General features: G+C 42.4%; 1 pseudogene; it reads left to right on the top strand.

Moving 5' to 3' along the window:
- Positions 1–545: 545 nt before the first annotated feature.
- LOC142870476 (PRELI domain containing protein 3B-like) lies at positions 546–6,805 on the top strand (annotated as a pseudogene).
- The last annotated feature ends 280 nt before the right edge of the window (positions 6,806–7,085 follow it).

The raw sequence follows: 7,085 nt of genomic DNA, 5'->3' as shown, positions 1-7,085 counted from the left end.
AGTCATTAGTAGGTCCTGTCAAGATGGGGGCTAAATTATCCTCAGTGGCTTAAGAAAAAAAATGCCTTTTCAAGAAAAATAGTGGCATTAATTTTCCGGTGGAATAGATATGGCTTTCTTTGCCATAACCTCTCCCTCCTCCCCCCAGGAGGAATCGGACACTGCTTACCCCTGTCAAAGATCCAGGCCATTTTCTCCCTACCCTATGAGTCAGCTCTGTCACTCCAGCCTGTGGCCTTTCGGGGTGGCGGGCCACTATCCCCGGGGAATACATAAAGCTCCTCAGTATGTCACAGTAAGGAGCCTCAGACTAATTCTTCTTGCTCTCTAATTCATCCCAAGGAGAAAGAAGAAGGAGATGCCTCACTTAGCAAACAATCTTCTCATTTGAAAGGGCTGTGTTTTAGCAACAGGAAGCAGATCACATTAGAGAAATAATCACCCTCCTGGAGCTCCAAACTGAAACCGATCTCCTTTTTGACCTTTCATTTGAAACATAGGCTCTCTGGAAAATGCACAGGGTTGGAGGGAGGGAGGTTGTCCGTATGTCGGGGGATGAAGGGTATGTTTTCACGATTAAAACAAGCTTTCTATGCAGCTTTTTAAATTAAAACTTTTGAAATTTAATTAGCAAAAATCGTCCATCTCCTAAATAGGGGTCTATCTCTAGGCTTTGTCTTCCTCTTCCCCCTTCTCAGGCCGCATGCATTCTCACGGGCATTAATAATTACATCTGTATCAGTTAAGATAGCTTCAGCTGGGAGTAATAAAATAGCAACTAACAGTGACTTAAAATAACATAGGCATTTGATAAGCGCATGTGCAAGACAGAGCCTGCAGGCAGGTAATTCCAAATTTGATTCAGCGGCTCAGCTTGCCACCTTTCTGCTTTGACATCACATTGTGTCAGCCACATTCCAAAGATCCCATGCTCCCCTGACAGGGTCACAAGGAAGGAGGAAGATGACGGCAAATCAAGCCCTCTCCCTTCCCAGAAGCCCCTCCGCCTCATTGGCCAGAACTGGATCACACTCTCACCCCTTGACCAATCAAAGGGAAAGGAGTTGCCGTATCTGGGTTTAGGCCAATCGTGGTTTATCCTCTCTACCTGGGCATGGCTCCGTCCAAACAAGGTGGGATTCCCTTAGGAAGGAAGGAGGAGCAGTCGTAAAGAAGGCAACCGCTCCCAGGGCCTGGGCTCCAGCCCTGACTCATCTCACCTCCCATTACTTCTTTCCAGCTGCCTCCTAAGCAGGGCTACCCCATTGTTTTACTGTCACCTCAAACTCTGTCGGGGAACAAATTCTTTTTCTTAACCTCTAATTCTGGCTCCCTTTTCTGCATTTGCTGATTTTTTTTCCAAGGGCAGTTTCATCCACCCATTATGGAGGCTGCAAACCTTGAACATCTTGATGTCCTCTCCATCCGGACTTCCTTTTCCAGTTGGTGCCCGAGAGCTGCCAACCCTTATTCTTCCTAACATCTCCCACTCTGGCTCATCATTTCCACTCTTCCTCCTACTCCTTCAGTCAAAGTGTTCCGGTTGCACATGGACCATTTCATCTAAAACAGGCCTCTTCAGGGCCATGCACTCTGCAACCAGGTTCACCTTAAAGCTCTCATCCCTCCCTCCTAGCCACTAGTACTAGGCTTCCATATGTCTTCAGAAAGAAAAAAAAATCCAAAAGTCTTTGTTTGGGTTTTAAGATTTTCTACAGTATTATTTTTTCAAAAAGGATTTCCCAGCCAGACTCTGCTCCAGCCAGACTAGTCCACTGACTGTTCCCTGAATTAAGCTTTATGCATTCTCATCACTACACATTTGTTGCCCAAACCATTCCCCTAGATAAGAATACCTTCCTGCCTTCTCTCTCCCTGATGAATCCTACCTGACCAACTCAGATTTCACTGCTAAAACCTTCTCGAATATTCTAAGCTACAGTGAGTGTTTTCTTCTGAAATCTTACATGCTTATTGTCCTTCTGGAATTGTAAGCCAATTTTTAAGAAGAAACTTTAGGGTTGGGCGTGGTGGCTCACACCTATAATCCTAGCACTCTGGGAGGCAAGGCAGGAGGATGGCTCAAGGTCAGGAGTTTGAGACTAGCCTGAACAAGAGCAAGACCTCGTCTTTACTGAAAATAGAAAGAAATTATCTGTACAACTAAAAATATATAGAAAAAAATTAGCTGGGCATGGTGGTGCATGCCTGTAGTCCCAGCTACTTGGGAGACAGAGGCAGGAGGATTGCTTAAACCCAGGAGTTTGAGGATGCTGAGAGCTATGCTGATGCCATGGCACTCTAGCCCAGGTAACAGAGTGAGACTCTGTCTCCAAAAAGAAGAAACTTTAGGATTAAATAATTAGGCAAGTGTAACTCTGTTATGGCCATATTACAAATGTTTTGCAATGTGTCACAATAATATTTGCATAGTAAATAATGACATACCTCTTGTAATATTGAGAAAAGTTTTGAAAATATTCCATTAGTATAATTATTAAACTTCAGAAAGTTCAGAGCCCTTCTGAAGGATAGAGGAAGTAGTACTCTAAACCAGGGTTGCAACAGAGTCTTCAAGAGAGTTGTAGTAGATCTATACAATATGATGTCTTCTGTCAATGGAGAGATCATTCATTTGTTCTTTCATTTGTAGCCAGGAAATTGTAATTTTATTGCCTGACAACTGCCACCAGAATTCTTGGCAGTAGAAGTCTCTGTATTTAGAAAAACATCTTGACAAATTGCTTGGGGATAGAGAATGAGGTCCAGATAGAATTTGACTACATTATTTGTGTCAGGGTGTCATGCTCATATTTAGGCAAGTAGAGGTTTTAGCTTCTTAACCATTTCTTCATTAAATTAAAAAAAAAAGCCACTTAAAGAAAAATGGCAAAGTTATCAAGACAGAACCTTGTGTAGAAAAATAAGAAGACACGCAGAACTGTTTTTTGTTCAAATATTTTATAAGAAGAGTTGTAGGCCTTGGGCTAAGCTGCTAAGATTAGGTGAAGGAAGGGTCTGATATCAGGTTGCCCACTGGGCTTCTCTGAAGGAATTTGTCAAAGTACACTTTTTTTTTTTTTATATCTTGGCTGTGCCGCTAACGAGTTTTGTAAAAACTCTCCCAACTTGTTTCTTCATTTGGAAGATAGAAGAAGGGAGGACTGTACTACATCCAGGCCTGCTCTGTCTTTTATTTTCTATATGTACTCACACATTTATGTTTATATTTTTTAAGATTTATTTTATGATTCACATTTCTTAGGCGGAAATTGTCTATATCAGTAAGGATGCTTTCCGCTGAAAGTAACAGAAAACTCCATTTCCACCGGCTCACACCCTAACAGGGATTTATTGGTTCATTTAACTGAAAAATTCCAGGTGCTGGGTAGCCATCAGGTGTAATTCCATCAGCCTCCAAATCTGCCTCTCGCTATGGTTTGTTTGGCCCCTCCCTCTTCTGTCAGTTGGCAATGTCCTCAGGGCAACAAAGGTGACAGTAGCATTTTCTGGCCTCACCATCTGGCCATAGCAACATCCACAGGAAAAGGGAACATCTCATCCATGAACACCCTCTTAAGAGTAGGAACCCTTTTATCATGAAGCTCTTATGAAACCTTCCGTTTCATCTCATTGGTCAGAATTTGGTCACATGCCAACTCCTGAACCAATCCCCTTAGCCTGAGAATGCCACCCACTGATTCTATAAGGTCTGGATTCCTAAACTTACCTCTGTGGCAAGGGAGTAGAATTATCCATAGATCAGTGCAGCCCCCACTGCAGCTGCAGGCAGGGTCAGCTTCCCTAAACCTCAACTCTGCATGCTGATAGAGGTATCCCTCAACAAAAACCAGAGTGTTGTTAGAAAGAGGCAGGAAGAAATAGATGCCAGGGAGGCTTTTCAAAGTTCATTCTATAGAATGAAAATTATTTCATCCCAGAGGCCACTGAACAGGATGCAGCCACGTCTGATAACCAAAGGCTGTAATGTTCACAAAGTTAGAGTCTGTCAGATCTTTATCTAACAAAGTCTAAGAATTTCCACGAGGAAATGAGGAACATGTAAACACAGCTCTGTGGGTAACTGTACACCAGTATACCTGAAAACAATTGTTCCCACTCCATATGGGATACTAATCAGCTTGATTACATGGAAAGAAAAAAAAAAAAACAAAACTCAAGAACCAAAACGGTTCCAATATTTCGCGTCAGAGGACAACAAAAGAAACTTAAAAATATACCCTCTTCAAAAGAAAAAATAGGTAAAATGTTGGAAAGAATCAATCAGAAGTAAAACAATCTTTAATGCTATTTTTTCCAGCAGGGGACTATAAAAGAAGTTGGAAAATATACATACTCTAGTGAGGTAGAAAAATGGGTGTAATGTTGGAAAAGATCAATTACAGACTCAGACTGAGAAGTTTTTAATTGCTATTTTTTTTTTTTGAGACAGAGTCTCACTTTGTTGCCCAGTCTAGAATGAGTGCCAGGGCGTCAGCCTAGCTCACAGCAACCTCAATCTCCTGGGCTCAAGCGATCCTACTGCCTCAGCCTCCCGAGTAGCTGCAACTACAGGCATGTGCCACCATGCCCGGCTAATTTTTGTATATATATTTTTAATTGGTTAATTAATTTCTTTCTGTTTTTAGTAGAGATGGGGTCTCACTCAGGCTGGTTTTGAACTCCCGACCTTGAGCAATCCGCCCACCTCAGCCTCCCAGAGTGCTAGGATTACAGGCGTGAGCCACCGCGCCCGGCATTAATTGCTATTTTTAATTATCAATCATTAATACCCATTTTCATTCTGCCACCAGGTTTACACTCAGAATTTACTTAATGTTTTAATAATGCCATGTTTACCAATTTTGTGGCAGTGGTGGGCAGTTAGTCAATCACTCCTTGCTTGGGTCTCAAACTGTCTTAGTACAGTCTATCTATTCTTCCAACAAACACCTGTTGAGGGCCTCTGATGAGCCAGGCTGCCCCGGGCCCATGGCACAGCCACAGGTCAGCCAGCTGCCTTCCTTCTCTTCCAGAGGAAGAGGGCACTTGGAGGCCATCACCTAATGTCCCTAGGCTTACAGCCCTAGAGACATTAGATCCTTCTTCTGAGCAGCCTTGGTCCTTCCTCCGATGTCAGCTCAGATGGATGACTGACCTATTGAGCTCCCACCACCAAGAATGAACTGTACAAAATGTTGTACATCAGAGCACACGGAGTATGAGAATACACATACAGAGTGGGAGAGTCAGAGAGAAATCATTGACATAGCTCTTGCTCCTGAGAACCTCACAGCGTCCATGGAGATAAAGCACCACCAAGCTCTTTCCTTTCCTCCTCTATCTCCTTTCCTCCCCCACCCCAATACATCATTCTGTCCCTCCACCCAACCCTTTATTAAAAAAAAATTTTTTTTAAAGCACCACCAAGAAAGAAAGAAGAGCACGTACATGTCAAAGTGTTGATGAACAGAGCCCAGAAGGGAGGCAGTAAAAGAGTAAAACAGACCAGGCACGGTAATCCTAGCCCACCTGTAATCCTAGCACTTTGGGAGGCCAAGACAGGAGGATTACTTGACCTCAGGAGTTGGAGACCAGCCTGAGCAAAAGTGAGATGACCATCACTACTAAAATTAGAAATATTAGCTGGGCGTCTTGGTGTGGCATGTAGTCCCAGCTATTTGGAAGGCTGACGTTGGAGGATCACTTGAGCCCAGGAGTTTGAGGTTGCAGTGAACTATGATGATGCCACTACACTGTACTCAGGGTGACAGAGTGAGACTCTGTCTCAAAAAAAAAAAAAAGAGTAAAACATGTATTCCAGTTCCCAGGTTAACATGGTATGTTATAGGAAGAGAGACTGGCATGAATGGAGAACAGTAGAAATTAATGATTAGGGTAAAGGCTAAGTTGTTGAAAGCCCTGGAAGTCAGAGAGAATTAGAGCTAGTAGGCTAAGGAAAAGGGGACAATTTACATCTTAAAAGCAGGGACATGATATAAGTGTTTCCTCCCCACCCCCAAAAAAGTCATGCCTTTTGAAGCAGCCAATGTGGTATAGTAGAAAGAATAAAGCCTCCGTGTCATATCAACCTGGGGTCCAATCCTGGAACAACTAGTCATGTGACTGTGGGAAAGCTATTTATTCCCCCTGAGCCTCAGTTTTCTCATGTAAATAAAAAAATAAAGTTGAGCACCACGCAGACATCACGTAGGTCTCCAGCACCATGAAATCGGGATTTCCAAGAACATCTTTGACCACCCATGGGAAACTGTTAGTTACATCAGCTGCAATGCAGAAATACCCAAACACTATGAACCCGAGTGTGATTGGAGTGGATGTGTTGGACAGACATATAGATCCTTCCGGAAAGCTGCACAGCCATAGACTTCTCAGCACAGGGTGGGGACTGCCTTCTATTTTGAAGTCTCTTATTGGTGCAGCAAGAACCAAAACATATGTGCAAGAACATTCTGTCAAGAAAACAGTGGGAACTTAAATCTACTAATATTTCATTTACACATATGGTTTCAGTAGATGAGAGACTTACATACAAACCACATCCTCAGGACCCAGAAGAAACTATTTTGACTCAAGAAGCCATACTCACTGAAGACTGAAAGAAGTCAGCGTTAGCAGTTACCTTGACGGACTGATGACAAGTACGATATCTTCAAATGCACACAAAGGCGGAGAAGCAATGGAATGGGTAATACATAAATTAAATGCTGAGATTGAAGAACTGACGACTTTGGCAAGAGGAAGCATAAGGACTCTGACGGCAGCAGCATTTGTAGAAAAATAATAAAAGTTGGTAGACAACGTTGGGTCCCCCGGGTCTCTCCAAGGTGGCAATATATTTATTTGTTATTTTAAAAATATGACTATATTTTAGGTAGAAGTTTTTAAAAAATAAGTTGATGTAAGGCTAGGTGATCAAAACAGAGAGATGCAGGCTTCTAAATAAAAGGGAGCATCTGAAATTAGTGTTGTTTGAAATGGCTTTCTATTTTTGAGAGTTCCAGTATTTTTGTGAAAATTTCACAGTTTTTTTAAAAGTACTTGGAAATTGGTATTGACATTGA

This window comes from Microcebus murinus, chromosome 1 (assembly GCF_040939455.1).
Source record: "Microcebus murinus isolate Inina chromosome 1, M.murinus_Inina_mat1.0, whole genome shotgun sequence".
Classification (NCBI taxonomy): Eukaryota; Metazoa; Chordata; class Mammalia; order Primates; family Cheirogaleidae; genus Microcebus; species Microcebus murinus.
Note: the sequence above shows the minus strand (reverse complement) of the source record. Positions and strands in the feature narration are given on the sequence as shown.